Here is an 18,010-nt window from a genome sequence, read left to right as displayed (position 1 = left end):
AATGAAATGAAAGTAAGCCCCATATCCACATAAATAGACTGCCACTTTGTATGCATTTGCTTATAGAATGACACACTGTCTTAGTTAAGTGCCATGTAGTGCCATTTAGAGGCTTGGTATACATGTAGAGATTGTTATGTATTATGTATACATGTAGAGAGACACGTATGCATTGCACTTAGAATATGCTTTGAGCATATAGATAGCGCTTGGGTTTGTGAGAGAAAGAGTAAACACTAGAAAGCATGTAGCTGGCATTATAAAGCCATTCCACTGATGGAGACCGCGAAGTGCGAAGTTGTTGTGAGTTAACAGTTTACAAGTATTCGTAAACATTTGCTTGGCAGGCAGACAGATAACACAACCTTTGTCCGAGTGGGGAAGGTAAAGGAGGCCTAATCAGCCTAGGGCTGGTATTCGCAGAGACAGAAAAGGTGGGAGGCAGCACCATGAGCAGCAGGCAGAGCTTTGCATACAAGGAGGGAGGGATTTCATGACAATGAATGGAGGAATAGATGAAGATGGTGTATTGCAGGCAGACAGACAGAAGGCCATGCTAGTAGATATGACGGCCAACATCACATTGACAAAGAACACGACCAGAACACGGAGTGAAAGTACATGCAAACACAGACATGCAGGCACAGCTCAAATAAAGAATGCTGACACACAGAGAACCAAAGGAATGCTTAAAGTAACCATAGGGATTTGTATTCATCATTGGACAGTATAATGGAGAGAATGGAGAAGGGGAGTTCGCTAGTTGTTGGAGATGAGGCTTTGGGCTAGTTGCTGCTCTGCTGGTCTGCTCAATGGGATGTTGTTGGAGATGCAGTTCTGAGATCGAGGGAGCTGCTCTTTGATGATGGAAGAGAGATGTTTGGCAGTGGCATAGGAGAGACAGAGTTCAGAAGCTTGGGGAAGCATTCTGATGAGAGAAGAGATTGATGAGCTTGGCAAAGGCTTGAGGCAGTTCGAGTGACCAGACTTGGCTAGATTGCAGAGTGGAGAGCTTGCACATAGCAAGAGGGGAGTATTGCTGAAAAAGACATGTGTGCATAGGGGAATTAGAACAGACTCACACAAAGAGCTTTGGGTTTGGGAAAGGGGAAATCAGACAGGGATTGTCAGAGAGAGAGAGTGAAGTATGGTCTGGAATGGAGAGGAATGCTGAATGCTGGCACTTGCCATATGTGTATTGCGTTAGGCAGTGATAGATCCAGCTAATCACAGGCTTGCATTAGAAGCCTATAAGGCTTCTAGCTATTCACTGCATGGTAGATTTGCACCAAAAGTATAAAGGTGCAAATTCGAGATTTGCATAGTTTTTGTAGTTTTTGCATCATGCATTGTTATGTATAAATAAATGTATTCTATTGTTAAAATTGAATCGATTCATGCGTTTTCTTTGTGTCTTATGTTATTGTGTCCAAAGGAGTAAGATAGGAGTATGTTGCATAGCATAGGAGTAAGAAATCTAGGAGTAACACAATGGAAATATAGACTATTATTATCCAACAGACAGTTCAAGCACACTACAGAATACAACCCACCCTGTAAAGGAATGCAGAGGACAGTTTCAAGAAGGAAAATGAATGCACTCTGATGCTGATAGGAAGGTTGTCAGTAAAATAATTAATCTCAATAGCTCAAGGATACTTTGTTTTAACACAAAGGGAGCAATGGGTCGTAAAATGTCACTAGGGGCCTTCGGAGAAGGACCAGGGGGACAGAACCAAAATCCAACTTCTGCTGGTAGAAGTTCTTGGTGCTCATCAGTGTCGAGTCCATTTCAGGGCCCTTTGTAGCGTCTATGACCGAGTTCAAGACGGGAGACAGCTGCGGGTATCAGGGAGCAGGCAGTTTGCTGAGTGAGGCTGTATGGATGGCTGCAAGTTAGCATACATGGTGGCTCAGGGTCAGGAATCATTGTCTCAGTGCCGATTGGTGGGTCTGAAGCACTGGTTGAGGCATCTCAGATGGCGTGAGCAACTGCTGAGTAACAGTCAGTGTTGCAGTCGGTTGCAGCTTGAGGGGGTTGACTGGCTCAGAAATGTACTTTAAAGGCAGGCGCTGGTTGATGCACTCCTCCTAGTTTATTCACAGGCAACAGCCTTGTCCTTGGTTTAGTTCAGAGACTCTCTGGCACTTCCCACCTAGGAAGCATGCTTGCAGAACCTACCAGGGCACACTGGGTGCTGACTGGGTACCGGTTCTGGAGCTGCTGGAGGGTCCTCTCGACTCATTATCTCCCTCTGGTCCCTGGGAGATGTTTAGGGGAGGGATCTTGCTTCCCTCTTTGGAAACCCTGGACTTCCTTCTCAGGCTGAAGCTACAAGGCAGACTGTACCTACAGCCATGGTCCAAATGCGTTCTTGTTACTCCTTGCAAAGTCTTCAGATCTGCCAAAAGAGGGGTTCAACCCTCTTTTAAACCCAAATGGTCCCCAGGGATTGGTGTAGGCTAAGCCTACCTTAATAAGCCAATCCTGGGTCTCCTATATGTATGAGGTCATAACCAGAGTGCTTTGCAACAGAAAAGGTAAAGGGGTGAAAACATGTAATAGTACGTCCCACCCATCTTCCTGTTTGTTATGGATCAGAGGGTCTCTCTGGTTAATTGAGCTCTCTGTGGTTCCCGATTAAAGCAGCAGGACTCCCTTGAAGCTGCTGCAGGATCAGGCTTTTGATATATCTGCCAAACCACACACTCGTACCTTCTGAATGGAGTCTCCCTGCGGGGATGACTACTGTAAATACATAGTACGAGACATAAAAGGTCACTGCCCTTGATACTGACAAGCAGGAGCTGGCTTCAGGTTGACACAATGCAATCATAGGTTGTTGGGGTTTTCCTATCCTTTGTTAGTACTGTGACCAGGCCTCCCGTGGGCCTGTTTGAATCAACTCCAATAAGTATGCAAGGCTGCCACCAGCAACTAACAAAGGAAAGGGCCGATCTATTGAGCCTTTGTTAGCTAATTACGCTGGCCATGGCAGGAGGAAGGTTTTGCACTCCCCCTTCTGAGATAAATTGATGTACTCTTGGCTGTCCTATTCCATTTAAATATGACAGGGGGACAGCGCCTGTAGGCTGTGTCCACCCACAGTATACGGCCCAACGCAAAAGCTTAGGGTTCTCCCCTTGCATGGCCATTAACCATCGAAGAGGCCGGTGGTTTTTCTGGATCATAAAGTGTGACCCAAAGATGTAGGGTTTCAGCTTCTTTACGGCCCGCACGACCGCAAAAGCCTCCTCTTCAATGACAGCCCAGTTACTTTCCCTTTTTGTTAATCGCCTGTTAATGTAGGCGGCAGGTTGCTTTACCCCATGAGAGTTCAGCTGTGATAACACTGCTCCAATGCCAAAATCATAGGCATCTGTCTGGATAATGAACTCTTGGCCATACTCTGGCACTTTCAGAACTGGGGACCTGCACAATCCATCCTTTAAATTCTGAAAGATGGTTTGACAGGCGGGGGTAAAAGTTACCTTCTTCAGTATTTTCCGGGAAGTTACATCATTCAGGTGCACAGCAATGGTCCCAAACCACTTAATGAATAACCGGTAGTACCCAGTGAGACCTAGAAAGGCTCACCAGCCTGTACCTTTGCTTCAAGAGGTTGTTTCTTAGCTCCACCGACCAGGTGGCGTGGGTAAGTCACTGTGCCCTGCGCTATCTGGCACTTTGGGGCCTTGATAGTTAGACCTGCATTCTGCAGCACCTGAAGCACTTGTTTCAGGTGGGATAAGTGATCCTCCCAGGTGTGGCTGAACACAGCAATGTCGTCAAAATAGGCAACACTGTAATTTTCCAGACCAGACAAAACCTGGTTAACCATCCCCTTAAAAGTAGCAGGGGCATTCTTCAATCTGAAGGGCATCATAGGGAACTGATAATGTCCTTCTGGGGTTGAGAATGCTGACCTCTCGCTCGCTCAGTCTGTCAAGGCGACCTGCCAATACCCTGCCCTGAGGTCAAAGGTACTCATGTACTTGGCAGCGCCAAGCTTGTCAATGAGCTCATCTGCCCAAGGAGTGGAGTGAGCATCTGTCTTTGTGGCAGAATGGAGTCCCTGTACTCCACACAAAAGCGTACTTCAGTCATCCCACTACTGGTCATTTAGGGATCAGTACCACTGGGCTAGCCCAGGGGCTGTGGGATGCTTCCATCACTCCTAGGGACATCATTGAAACTTCCTCCTTGGTGGTGTCCCTGTCCTTATCAGACATACAGTGAATCCTACTCTTCACCGGCTTACTGTCTCCAGTGTCCACATCATGGGTGCACCAATCCGCATGACCTGGAGTCAGAAAACAGACCTGCAATTGCAGTCAATTGCTTTTCTGACAGGTCCATTCCCAGGTTCACACCTTCAACTGACCCATATGTGGCTTCGGTGTGCAGGAGATCTGGGAGGGTATAGGTCGTCTCCTCAGTCTTCTCCATCAGTCACTAATGCCATGACTAAATCATCCCGGCTAGAATGGGGTTTTAGCTGATTGACTGGAAAGACCCTGCACATCTGTTTAGGTCCTTTCACCTCAATGAGAATTCACCTCACTGACCTTTTCCAGCGCACAGTGGCCCAGTCCACTTGTCCTGAAGGGCACTGGGGTTGACAGGCTCCATAATCCACACCCACTTGCCTGGAGAATAGACGGTCACTGTGGCCTTCTGGTAGTGCCAGTGCCTCATCAGCTCCTGACTGGCCTTTAGGTTTTTCATTGACTGTTCCATGTACTTTGCCATTCTAGACCGAAGGCCAAGTACACAGTCCACCACATCTTGTGTAGGAGATGAGGGTTTGCCCTCCCATCCCTCTTTCACTAGATTAAGGGGACCGCATACAGGGTGTTCAAACAGAAGCTCAAAGGAGCTAACCCCTATTCCGTTCTGTGGCATCTCTGTGTAGGCAAACAGAAGGCATGGCAGGAGAAGATCCAATTTTCTCCTCAGGTGCTCTTCCAAGCTCCCCCAACATGCCTTTCACGGTCTTGTTGAACTGCTCAACAAGCCTGTTTGTGGATGGAAGGATGTAGAGAACCAGTAGGTGACTCCTCACTCTTCCCACAAAGCCTTCAAATACGCCGATATGAAGTTTGATCCCCCCATCAGAAACGGCTTCCTTGGGGAATCCAACACAGGAGAATATCCTAATCGGGGGCTTCGCAACCACAGGGGCTTTGATGCTCCTCAGAGGGACAGCCTCAGGGTACTTTAAGGCGTGGTCTACCACCACCAAGCTGCATCTATTCCCTGAGCTGGTTTGAGGATCCAAAAGACTCAATACCCAGAAAGGCCACTCAACCACAGGTAGTGGAATTAAGGGGGCCTTTGTGACACCACCTGACTTGCGTGATTCTTGACAAGTCGGGCAGGACAGGACAAATTACTTAACATTTACGCAGAACTGTGGCCAGTAAAAGTGAACAGACAACCAGTCCAATGTCTTAGACACTCCCAAATGACCAGCTAAAGGAATTTGGTGAGCCAAATCCAAAAGGAACTTTCTGTGGCACTAGGGAATCACCAAACCTCTGGTGCCTTGGCCTCAGTCTTTTGGATCACTGTACAGGAGTCCATCCTCCCTGTACAATTTGAACAGTCCAGGGGCCTCGCCCTTAGCCTTCTCCTCTGCCTGCTTCTGCAGACCTGCCAGAGTGGGCCACTCTTTCTGGGCTATGAAGAAGTCAGTCTGATCTGGGCCGCCAGCTGATGCAAACTCATCCAGCTTGGGAAGGCGCTTCAGATCTGCGGCCACCTTGTCCTTAACCTCAAGTTCCTGCGCTGTGCCAGGCATGTCTGCAGTTACCGAGACCCCTACTATCAAAGTAGGGTCTTCATTGGTTACTGACTCCTCTCTGGCAGGAATACGCGACTCAGAAGTCTTAAACTGGATAGGGGCTAGCAGCCACGCTGGCCCTCTAGAAGCACTCCAGGCCCTAAGACTCAGTGTTCAATCTGGCGATCTCACGATTAGGAAGTTCATTACCCAACAGACATGGGACAGGGATGGAGCCTTTCACTACAACATAGCGCCGAATCGCTTCACCTCGCCAGTGACCTCTATCACCAAGGGGCCCTTACTCTTTCCATCAAACCCATCGATGCTACAATCGGGCGCATCAATATATTGGTCTGGCTGTACCGACTGCCGGATGACAGCTGTGAAACTAGCTGCGGTGTCTGACCGCAGGAGTTGTGTCCATTGATATACACATGTTCTAGAGTGGAGTATTATTGGGAACTGGGATCTCTTCTGGGGACCCGGTACTGTTCACACTGAGTGTAACCAATCCAATTTCGGACAACCCATGGCCTAGTGGGAAGTCCTCCTCTAGAAGGCCCACACTAATAATGGCCTCTTCCATAAGTCCAACATTCACTGTGGCTTGCTTGGCTAAGCCCTTGCAAGCAGGATCCCCTTTCCAATGGCTCAGCTCTTTACACACGAAACCACCTTTGGGTCATGAAAACACAGGAGTCCTAGTGTTAGGGCTGCCTGCGCTCTTCTTTCAGTGTGTACTGCAAGTAGTTTTGGGATTTCCCTTTGTTCCTTTGGGGACATGACTTCTACATGGTTTGGGTGTGCTCGCCTGAGCCTTTTTCTGGACTTGAGTACTCCCAAACCTGTTGGCAACCTTTGCAAGCACTCGCGTCTGAGATAGTCTGGTCCACAAGATGCTGGTGTAGGTCAACCTCACAATCAATTCTTCAATACATGCTCACATGAAATCAAATTGTACATCCCTTTAAATGAGTCAACTTTGTTACCAGCCAGCCACCTGCTCAGATATTTCAACGACAAGTGTGTGATCGCTTCAAATGTCTGTCCACTTTTCTTTCCAAGCTCTCTGAAGCTCTTGAGATACTGTTCTGGGGCTTTACAAAACTTCCTGAGGAGGGCTCCCTTCATGCTCTCATAAATGGGCTTTTCCTCAAGAATTAACTGAAGAATGACATCAGTCCCTGGTGTTAGTAAGCGACTCATCGGGGCTGCACCCCACAGTACCTCGTCCACCACCTGTAGCTGAAAAGCCAGCTAAAGCACTTTAAACCAGTCAAAAATATCCTTCCCCACTTCGTAAGCCTGCACCAAGTTTTTGGATATGTGCACCAGGGCTGATCTCGGGCACTCTGGTTTGAGCCACTACTGCTGGTTTTGCTAGAGGTGGATCTGTTGGCCTCCTTCTCTTCAAGCGCCAGCTTGTGCAGCTCTATGGTGGCCCTGTCCCGCTCTATAGGGACTGTGTCCTGCGGTTTATGTTACTCTAGAGCTAGTCACCTCTCCTCCAGCAGTAGCTTTCTAGCCGCTACCTTATTAACAACTGGATCAATTAGTGGGCCACTTAGAGACTGTGCTGTGGCCTGGGACCTGCAGGATGCCACACTAGCCCCTGGCCTCACTGACACTCGCGTGTTGAGAAACCATGCTTGCCCCCCCCAGCAGGATGGTTGGCGAGAAATACTGCTTATGCCATCTTCTTAGTCATCTTCCACTTCCCCCTCCAGATGGTCTTTTCCGTTCGGGTACACAGGGCTAAGCCTGTGCCCTGGGGTCTTCTCCCCAACCACCCTCGCTTCTACCCAAGTTTGGAGGTTGGTCAGCAACTCCGTTTTATTAACCTTAGTGCTGTGGAGAAGTCCCCTATCTTGACGTAGGACGCGCAGGACATCCTTGTTCATGCCTTTCACAGCCTCTATGTCAAGGACCATGATTATTACAAATACCTACCAGTGTCTAAACATTACCTGCACAGTACGTTTATCTTTGGGTGACTAACCTGTGAGCAAGGCTCCAACTAGATCAGACCGTCTGCCACCAATGTGACGATCCAACTTCTGGGGCAACAGTGGTCAAAAGATGAATATCGGTTTCTAAACCATCAATCAGCCCCACACCTCTAGTACACCAGAAGGGATCCAAACAGATTGGAAACACAAGCAAATTATAAACGTCCTTGTCCAATTTTGGTAACGTGGATGGAACAGCAGGCTGATCACTGCAAGGTCGTGGACCATTGGTTAGTTGCAACACACCAAAGATACTACTCCTCAATGATAAAAGGGCCTCTCCAGTCAAGGTTGTATACACGTATCTACTTTATTATTCAACAGACAGTTCTAGCACACTACAAAATACAACCCATCCTGTAAAGGAATGCAGAGAACAGACAATTTCAAAAAGGAAAAGGGATGCACTCTGGACACTGACAGGAGGGTAGTCAGTAAAGTAATCCATCACAATAGTTCAAGAATACTTGGTTTCAACACAAAGGGAGCAATGGGTTGTAAAATGTCACTAGGGGCATTCGGAGAAGTACCAGTGGGACAGTACCACACTGTACCTTGTGCTTGCAGGAGCTTATGGTGCTCGACAGCGTCAAGTCGGTTTCAGGGTGCTTTGCAGCTTCTGCGACAGAGTTCAAGACGAGAGACAGCTGCAGGTATCAGGCAGCTTGGCGAGCGAGAGTGGCCAGATGGCTGCAGGTTGGCCGACATGGCGGCTCGGGGTCAGGAATTGTTGTCTCAGTGCTGGATGGCAGATCTGAAGCACTGGTCTAGGCATCTTGGACTGCCTGAGCGATAGCTGCATGACAACAATCAGCAGTGCAGTCAGCTGCAGCTCAAGGGGCTCCACAGGCTCAAAAATGTCCTTTAAGGCCGACGCTGGTTGATGCTTCTCGATGTGCTCCTCCTAGCACCTTCATTGGCTTGTGTCAGCCTTTAAGGCAGGCGGCCCAAAGTGGAGGACAGTTTTGCAGGCAACTGCCTTATCCTTGGTTTGGTTCAGAGACTCTCTGGCACTTCCCACCTAGGAAGCTTGCTTGCAGAGCCTAGCAGTGCACACTGTGCTAGCTGGGTACCGGTTCTGGAGCTGCTAGTGGGTCCTCTGGATTCAGTATCTCCCTCTGTTCCACGAGAGATGTTTAGGGGAGGGATCTTGCTTCCCACTTTGGAAATCCTGGCCTTCCTTCACTGGCGGAAGTTGTAAGGCAGATTGTACCTTCAAGCCAGGGTCCAAATGAGTAGTTCTTGTTACTCCTTGCAAAGTCTTCAGATCTGCCAAAAGAGGGGCTCAGACCACATTTAAAGCTAAATGGGCCCCAGTGATTGGTATAGGCTAAGCCTACCTCAATGAACCAATACGGGGTCCCCACCAACCACCTCCTGTATGCATGAGCTCATAACCAGAATGCTTTGCAACAAAAAAGGTAAAGGGTTGAAAACATGTAATACTAAGTCCCACCCATCTTCCTGTCGGTTGTGGATCAAAGGTTTCTCTGGTTAATTGAGCTCTCTGTGAAGCTGCAGCGGAACCAGACTTTTGGTCTTCGCCAAACCACATACTCGTACCTTCTGAATGGGTTCCTCCTGCAGGGAGGACTACTGTAAATACATAGTCCCAGACATGACAGGTCACTGCCATTGACCCCGAGAGGCAGAAGCTAGCTTCAGGTTGACAGTGCATATCAAAGGTTGTTGGGGTTTTCCTGTCCTTTGTTAGTCCTGCAACCAGACCTCCCGTGGGCCTGTTTGAATCAACTCTGATTAGTATGCAAGGCTGCCACCAGCAGCTAACAAAGGAAAGGGTGGATCTATAGAGCCTTTGTTAGCTAATTTGGCTGTTCATGGAAGGAAGGAAGGATTTGCACTCCCCCTTCTGAGATGCATTGATATACTCTTGGCTGTCATTTTCCAAATAAATATGACAGGGGGGTCAGCGCCTGTAGGCAGTTTCCACCTAGAGTAGCCAGGTCTATGTGTATGTCGTGCTGTGAGCATAGGAAAATGTTTGCAGATTAGCCCCACACATTTACCAGTGGTTGATCTACCATCATTCAATTTCATTTAAAATTTCAAAAGAAGCCCAGGCGAGCACACACCCACCGTGTGGATGGTCGAATTCCTCACAATGGGAAATCCTCATAAGAGGTGAGGTTCCTTGGCAGAAGGCAAGTCGAGCAGTGGAACAGAAGATCTGAAGTAGAAGATGATCAGAGATGCCGGCAGACCCTTCCAGTAGCCACACAGAGAACACTGCTGTCCTGACCCCATTTTCAAATCAACAGAGGAGCTGCAAAGAGGATTGCTTCCCTTTGGCTGGTGGGACCAACTAGCCAGAAGACTAACTGCAAAACGATCCATCTCCCCCATCCCGACTGCTATGACCATCCAGGACTGCAAACCGCCAATACCAGGGGACCTCTGACCCAACTGCAGTGCATCATCTGCTCATGAACATATCCTTCCAGACCTTTGGTGAGCTCCAATTGGACCCCAAAGGCAAGATCCCCCTCAAAGTCCCCTCACCAGTGCAGGACTGAAGAATCAAGGCAGATTGACCGGGTTGTAACCGTTCACTGTTGGAGCTTGTAAAAAGGCACCAAAACTGCAGACCAAAGTGTGAGTCCAAAGAATTCCTTGCAGAAGGCCCTTTCTCACGACTGCTGCTGCAACATCCCTGCCAGAGTCCCTCCTTTCTCAACCACAACCAAGGAACGGAGACTGGGTCCACCGCTGCTGCATAGGAAAGAATTCACCTGCATCTTCAATACTTCTAAGGTACTGTGGGGCTTAAGGTAGTACTTACCTTTAGCCAAATGTGTAGCTCCTGTGTTATTGAGTGCTGTATCTGGTGTTTGGATGTTCACCCATGCCCACTACCCAGGCTCAATGCTTATGCACCTTTAAGGAGCCCTTTCCAAGGTCCCCGATAACCTTTATTCCACTAAAGCATCCTACTTGAAAGTAATTGGAACTTTGCCTTCTCTGCTGCTACACATGACTTTGCACCACTCCTCAAATAACTCAAGAACTCTTAACCAGTTAGGGGAAGGACTGCTAAAGTATTGGAATCCTTGAAAAGAATTACAAAGTAGTATATTGCTGTTGCTAGTGCTGAATAGCCCCTTTTCCTTACAACAGAACAGTGTCCGAGTGACTTTAAGAAGTGAATTGATTTATCATTGAACTGTGTTCATGACTGGCGCATTCCACTACTATTGATTTACTCACCTGAAAAAGTTTTGCTGAAGTTTCCTTTCCTATTGTATTGGTTAATCTAAATAGTATTTACGGTTCTATGTTCTTTCATCCTCAGGCTTTCTAACGCCTGCCTTTTAAACATGGAAAAAATAACGAAAACGTTAATCTAATTTTTTTTTTGGCCTGGGGTCACCCCCTCTACCAACTGCCCCCCCTCCAACAGCCCTCGTCCCGTGCCTATTTCTTACTATTCCCGACCCCCCGACCCCGCATCTGCCCTTTCCCAAGCCCCCCTAAAAATGTGATGAACACAGATTAGCGTTGAAAAGATTGGACACTAAGGTATCTATCTATTCACTTTTTATATAGCACTTTACACCCATGGGCCTCCAAGCGCTCACTGGCCAAAAACAAAATATGAAGGTCAAAACAGATGGGTCATATAGGGAAAAACTGAGACTGGAAATTAATCTGGACCCGAGACAAACGGGTTTGTCTTCAATTGTTTATTAAAATGAGCGGTGGACTCGTTGCTTTTAAGAGCCAAAGGTAACTGGTTCCAGAGAGAGTGCCCCCAGGCATTGAAGCATGTGTTGCCCAATTTTTTCAACACGACACAGGGTTGCTGTAAGAGTGTGTGTTTGATCGGAGGGTACGACGAAAAGGTATTTTGGAGATTCTCATTGAAAGGTAGCAGGGGGTTTTCCCTGTTAAGCAATTCTGAGAAATCATAATGCCTTTGTCTCTAATTCGCTGGTTGACTGAGAGCAAATGCAATTTCCTGTGGGTGCTGGTGACATGGTTGCGTCGGCTAATGCCACAGACCGCCCACACTGCTCCGTTCTGAATCACTTGGAGACTTCTTGTGTTAGCCTGACATGAGCCAGTCATATAAGCTTCTGCAATAGTCTACTTTTGGATTGATAACAGCAGCTGCAATCATAGCTCTGTTTGCTTCTGAGAGATAGGGACTGAGTAGTCATAGAAGATGGATGTTAATAGGAACAGGACGATTTGGGATGGAGCACATGTTTTTCAAAAGAAAGTTAAGGGTCAAAATAAATCCCAAAAGTTTTAAAGTGATCGGATACCTTGATCTGGTTATCTGCAATTAAAAAGCTATTCTAGGATGGAACAAGCCTTTTAAGTTTCATTTGTGTGCCCAGAATGAGTAGCTCCGTTTTCGTGTTCAGAGCTAGAGAATTTCTCCCATCGATGGTGAGAAAGGGCTCTAGGACCCTAGGTCTCAACAGGGTGAAACAGGCCTTCCCCTTAGATTGAGAACCCTTAGATGCAGACATAGGCTGATGGGATGCCTAGGAGATGGGAGAGGCATAGTCTAGGGGGGGCCTTGTGGCACTCCAGAGCAGAGAGGTAATCTTGTCCTTTCACCCGCCTGGACAGGCAAATGGAGCCAGAATGCTCTGCAGAAGAGGAAAGCTATTTAGTAAGGCTGCTTGGCTAAGGATCATACGATCGCCTGGTCAAGCAGTACTTAACCAATCAAGAAACGGGCTGCTGTCAAAATGGCACATTTGACACAGTTTCAGGCACGGAGAGGGATGGCCTGGGGGACCTTGTTGTGCTGCGTCAGGGGGGTCTGCAAAGAGTCTTCTTCCTCTTGGGTAAGTACCCTGTCTACATGTTGCTGAGGTATCACACTTTAATCCTAAAGGGTCTGCCAAATGGGACTAAAACCATGTGCTATTCGTTCAGAAGGAGGATGCTCACAGCAGATGCTGCTTTCATCTAGTGAAGAAAATTGGATTGAGGCAAATTTAGTAACTCAAGTAAAATTCATAGTTGGCTACAACCCTCACTCTTCATACCACAATATTCCTCAATGAGACCATATTAGATTGACCTAGTACCCAATTAGTTGGGCGCCAAGACTCTACCACCAGGCACATAAGAGCATTGGACATATGATGGGACGTGATGCATCGAAGAAAAATAGAAAACTCACTGCTGCCAGGAAACTGGGCCTTGGACACATTTTTTTTCCAATTCTCTTGTTTCATTAGTGATCTGTTTAGCGATGTTAATGAGCAGCTGCATGATATCCGTTTCCCAAGTGCCAAATGGGCTCCTGAAGAGAGATGACATGAGAACGTGCCAAGTTTCTGCATGTGCAGATATGGGGCCACAACTTTTGTATCTGAAGGGTGGCCAATACACTTTGCAAATGTGGGCATCTCTTTGGACTGCAGAGCAGATGTATGCATATATTCACTATATGGATACAAGTTGGTAGGAAAGATTTTCTTTTTGCTGCTACTCCCCTCCCCCTCAATAGACTTCTATGGGACACCCTTTCTTTTTGCTTTTTTTTTTAACTACTAACCTGACTTCTAGGCTCTACTTCCCTTGCTTTTAGACAATTGATATGGAGAACTAATCTGTACTTAAAACTATCAGTAATGGGAGAATTCCTCCCCTAGTTGATTTCTTGTATTTTTAAAGCTGCACACAGCGAAGTGAAGTGTGGTTAGGATACTTGGATAGGATACTTTGCATCCTTAGAAGTTTTTCTTTTGTAACTTTGTGCTTATAAATGTAATGTCTCCATGATGGATTGGTGACAGTGGATACTTTTCTACTGTGTTGAAACCTTTTACTTGTGCAATTTCACAATAACAGCAAACGGCTAAATAGTGACTAGCAGGAGGTTCACCTGAGAGGCCGGGGAGGCAGCCCCGATTAAGTGCGGTACTGCTGGATTGAGGAGTCGGGTGGGGGAGCTCGCCCAGGCACTGTGTAGACACCATGCACAGAAAACAGAAGCGCTGCCTAGTAGGAGCATGCGAGTGGTCTGCAAGCATATCAGCACCACCACTGCGGGGTGGTAAACAGCAACACTGCAACTGCGGATCCTGAGGGAGAGGCGGTCCACATACTAACTGGCACAAGAAGCGACCAGCAACCCTGCACATGTGACCCAAGAGGGGCTGGCACTGCAGACTGAAAAACCCATCGCCTGCCAGAACTACCAGACTGAGGGAGAGAAGACGGAAAGTTACCCACAACAAAGGGAACCTGACACCATCACACAGCCAATTAGTGCCAGAGCTCCTAATGTCAGCCTACTGTGTAAGTCAATGCAGCGCAGAGCGGAGGCCACTCCAAGCCCTCAGGTGTGTAGTGCCAGGCTCCGGCACTAATTGGCTGTGTGATGGTGTCAGGTTCCCTTTGTTGTGGGTAACTTCCCGGGGGAAGGCTGCACCAGCGGGGCCCATGAGGCCACACAACAAGCAGCACAAGTGGCACGCACCGAGCCAAATTGGTAACCTGGACGGCTCAGTGTGCGGCGGACTGCCCTGGGATAACGTTGCATAACCAAGGAGACTAGCGTAACGTCCCCTACCCTCCACCTTGCACGCTAACATAGAGTCACATTTCCTACCAGTTGGTGGCGGCGGCGACTCAGGCACATTAAAGGAGGGCTCAGAGACCCTTCTGCAACATATGGTCGTGTGCTGGCCTGCCCCAACAGGAGGACCAGCGCTCTTGCCCTCCACAACCATCCACCCACAGCGGGAGCCAATGGGTGGTACCGGCGGTCTGAGGCACCTCACTGCCGCCACAACGCTAGACCTGGGGTTGGAGGCAGCTTGGAGCACACCGCCGCAACCTCCGGTGTCAACCAAAGCTTTGGCTACGGAACAACAGTTACAGCAGGCAAGCCTAATGTCGATATTCTGCCTCAACATAAAACTGGGAGGGAAAAGGTTACTCACTACCTATGACAAGGACACAACTGAAGATCAAGGGGCCTGATACAAATGCACACTCACATGAAGCGTGGTGAGAGAATAGAAGCAGTCCAGAAAACGCCCCCCCCCACTAGTAGTTTAAGCACTAACCATCCAACGCACTACACAGTCAGCGAGGGAGTAGCCCAGTGAGAATTTCCATACGCCAACAAAGTAGGGCAAGGTACCACAAAGTAGTGAAAAGGGGAGATCCATCTAAGGATTAATCTAGCTGCCCCATCCAACTGAAACACATACTGGCTAACCAATATACAGTGGGAAAAGGGAGTTAGCTGAATTCACTCTCCCCCCAAAATAAAAATCAGGAGGCCAGTCGTCTGGTATCTGTCACCGCTACCAAAAGCGTAACGAGTGGGGAATCCGGTACACTGTTTTGACACCCCAACATCTTCCTGAAATAAAGAGAGAGTCACACTAAGTTGAGACTAAGTGGAAGGAAGCCGAGCACCACCCACTGAGCACCCTCATCAGCAGTGCGCGTTCAGAGAGAGCCAAAGCTCTGCAATCAGCATAGATCGACTAAAACGGAGGTACGAACTCGGAGCCCACAGAGGCATCTGCGCCAGCTCAGACCGGACAATAGACACAATGGTCATTGTCAGTCCCCAATTTCCCCAAAAGGGCGCCGAACACAGATGACAACTCCAGTTTAAAACCAACACTAGACATACTAGAACAACATCTGCGCTCATAGCTGTGCAGAGCCACCTGTCACATCAGCCATAAAAAACAGAGCCTGCACGGCTGCCTCACAAGGGAGATTGGCCCCCTGATCCCTGCGTCCTCCCCCGGTCCTACTACACCGATCCAGAGAGCGACAACAACCAATCGTGGGGAAATCGGAAAAACTACAGCAGAAAATCAACTTCGAAAGCAGACCCTGTGCCAAGACCCCCAGACAGCAACCCCACCTAGAATCCACCAAGTCAATGGGAGAGACCGAGGAGAACGCTGCCCAGGCCCCAGAAATAGACATTCGAGAGATCCTTTTAGACCCTAAGGAGGGCATTGAAGGCCTTCATTCGAAATTAGACTCATTATCCTCCAAAGTCAATATGCTACAACACTGGCTTGATAAACATGGTGATCACATAGATGCAGTAGAGCAGAGAGTATCCGGGCTGGAAGACGGGAACACCTCGCTGGTAGCCACTGTGTCAGCACTGTAGGTGTAGGTGAAAGCGATAATAGCTAAGAATTAATACTTAGAGGGGAGAGCTTGACGCAACTATATTTGGGTGGTCGGTGTGAGAGCGGCAGGGTCTTCCCCAAATTGAAGAATTCATTGAGGCTATGTGTAAGGAATTGTTCGGAGGACCCACGCTGTCTCAACTGTTCGTCGTCGAAAGAGCTAATCGCATACCTGCCTCTCGCCCTATCCCGGTAGCGGCCCCCCTCCCGATTATCACACGGATTCTGAACTACAGAGACTGCAACACAATCCTTCAACTGGCTAGAGAAAAGGGGGAACTCCTATACGATAAAGATTAGATCCAAATATACCCTAACTTCTCAACAGCGATACAAACATGACAAAGGTTTTTTGCAGGTGTGAAGGAGGTGCCTGAGGGACTGCAACATACCATACTTCATGCTTTTTCCAACAAAGCTCAGAGTTCAATATGCAGGGAGGATACAATTCTTCACCTCACCTTTCTGGAGGAGATTGGCAGCCGCTCCCCTCTAAACGCCCCACGACCCCAGAGAGAAGACCGTGACCAGTGGGACCCAGACTAAGGTTGTATTGTCTGAAACAAATGGGGAAGCAATACAGTAAACAATACATGTTGAGATTGTATAAATTAACATAGAAGGGGAAGCAACAAAGTGCATGCTAAATACACCAAATGCACCTCAAACTGTTGACCCAAACGCTGCAGGAGCATCTATACCCTAGTTAGAAAGGAAGCTCACAGACGCAGCCGCACTACTGCCCCGAGCTTAGCACTGTATAAGGGACATGGGCTAATGAGGCAGGAAATATCAACGGGCGGGTTGGGGATTGCCCGTGGGGAAGGGGAAACAGGGGAAACACAGGGAGGGGAGTGTTGGAAATAGTTGGTGGGAAGAGGGGAGCTTTGGGGTAGTTCTGGTTCTTGGCAGTCTGGTCCTCGCCAGTTCACTCCACTGATACATTAAGTTAAACAAGCAGTATGTACCCATATTAAGACCGTAACGGTTGCGAAAACTCAAGCCTCATTGAGTAGACACAGGGTTCCGATGGAGTTCAAGGTAGCAACGTGGAGCATAAGAGGGAGAATACCCCAGCCAAGATTCTGAGAATAGCCCAATATCTCAAGAGGCACCACATTGACGTGGCACTAATACAAGAAACCAATCTCACTCCCTCCTCTCGAGGGCAGGTGGGGTGCACACTGGGGATGTCAGATACGTTTCCTTCTTCTCATCCTACGCCAGGGGAGTAGCCATTTTGATAAGTTAAGGGGTGAAGTTCCGATTAATATCGGTGGCTAGGGATGATGTTGGGAGAACATTGCTGGTGCATGGAGTGCTCGAGGGGGCACTGGTGGACCTGGTGAATTCATACAGCCCCAACATAGACAACACAAATGCATTTGACTGTGTTATGACGCAATTAGCTGGGTTCTGAAAAGCCACGATCATTTGGGGGTGGAAACCTGAACACCACACTAGACTCCCAGTGGGACCCCGAGCGGGATGACCAAAGCGTGCCTTCAAATTCAGGAAATCTGTACAGCATACAACCTAATCGATGCATGGAGACTCCATCACCCAAAGGTTTGATATGTCACTTACCAATCACTTACCAATCCTGGGGGGACAGTCACATTCTCCCTAGAAAACTTTCCAACCATTCCCCCGTGATACTAGAGTGTACACCAGAGACAGGCAGGAGGGGGGGGGTACTCCTGGAGGTTCAAGTCACGGGCACTCCAAGACCCAGTATTTGCTCAAGCACTACGGGCAGAGATTCAGTCCTTTCTTACGCACAAGGGATTGGTCTCCTCGGGCGGGCATGTCCAAGGAAAAGTGCATCCGGGGTCATTAGAAAGGAACGCGATGAAGGGGAAACTCATATTAAAGCAATAGAGGGGGAATACGCAGAAAAACAAGAACCCCAAACATTAGCCCGTCTTCGGGAGGAACTAGATAAGTTCAGGAAAAATGCGGACCGTGAGATTTGGTTCCTGGCATGGGAGAACCTTGTGCAACAGTATGGCAAAGGCCAGAAACCAGGAGCACTCATGGCACGGCTGATAGC

The sequence above is a fragment of the Ambystoma mexicanum genome, chromosome 5q, assembly GCF_040938575.1.
Source record: "Ambystoma mexicanum isolate Mex_15411 chromosome 5q, UKY_AmexF1_1, whole genome shotgun sequence".
In the NCBI taxonomy this organism is placed as follows: Eukaryota; Metazoa; Chordata; class Amphibia; order Caudata; family Ambystomatidae; genus Ambystoma; species Ambystoma mexicanum.
Note: the sequence above shows the minus strand (reverse complement) of the source record.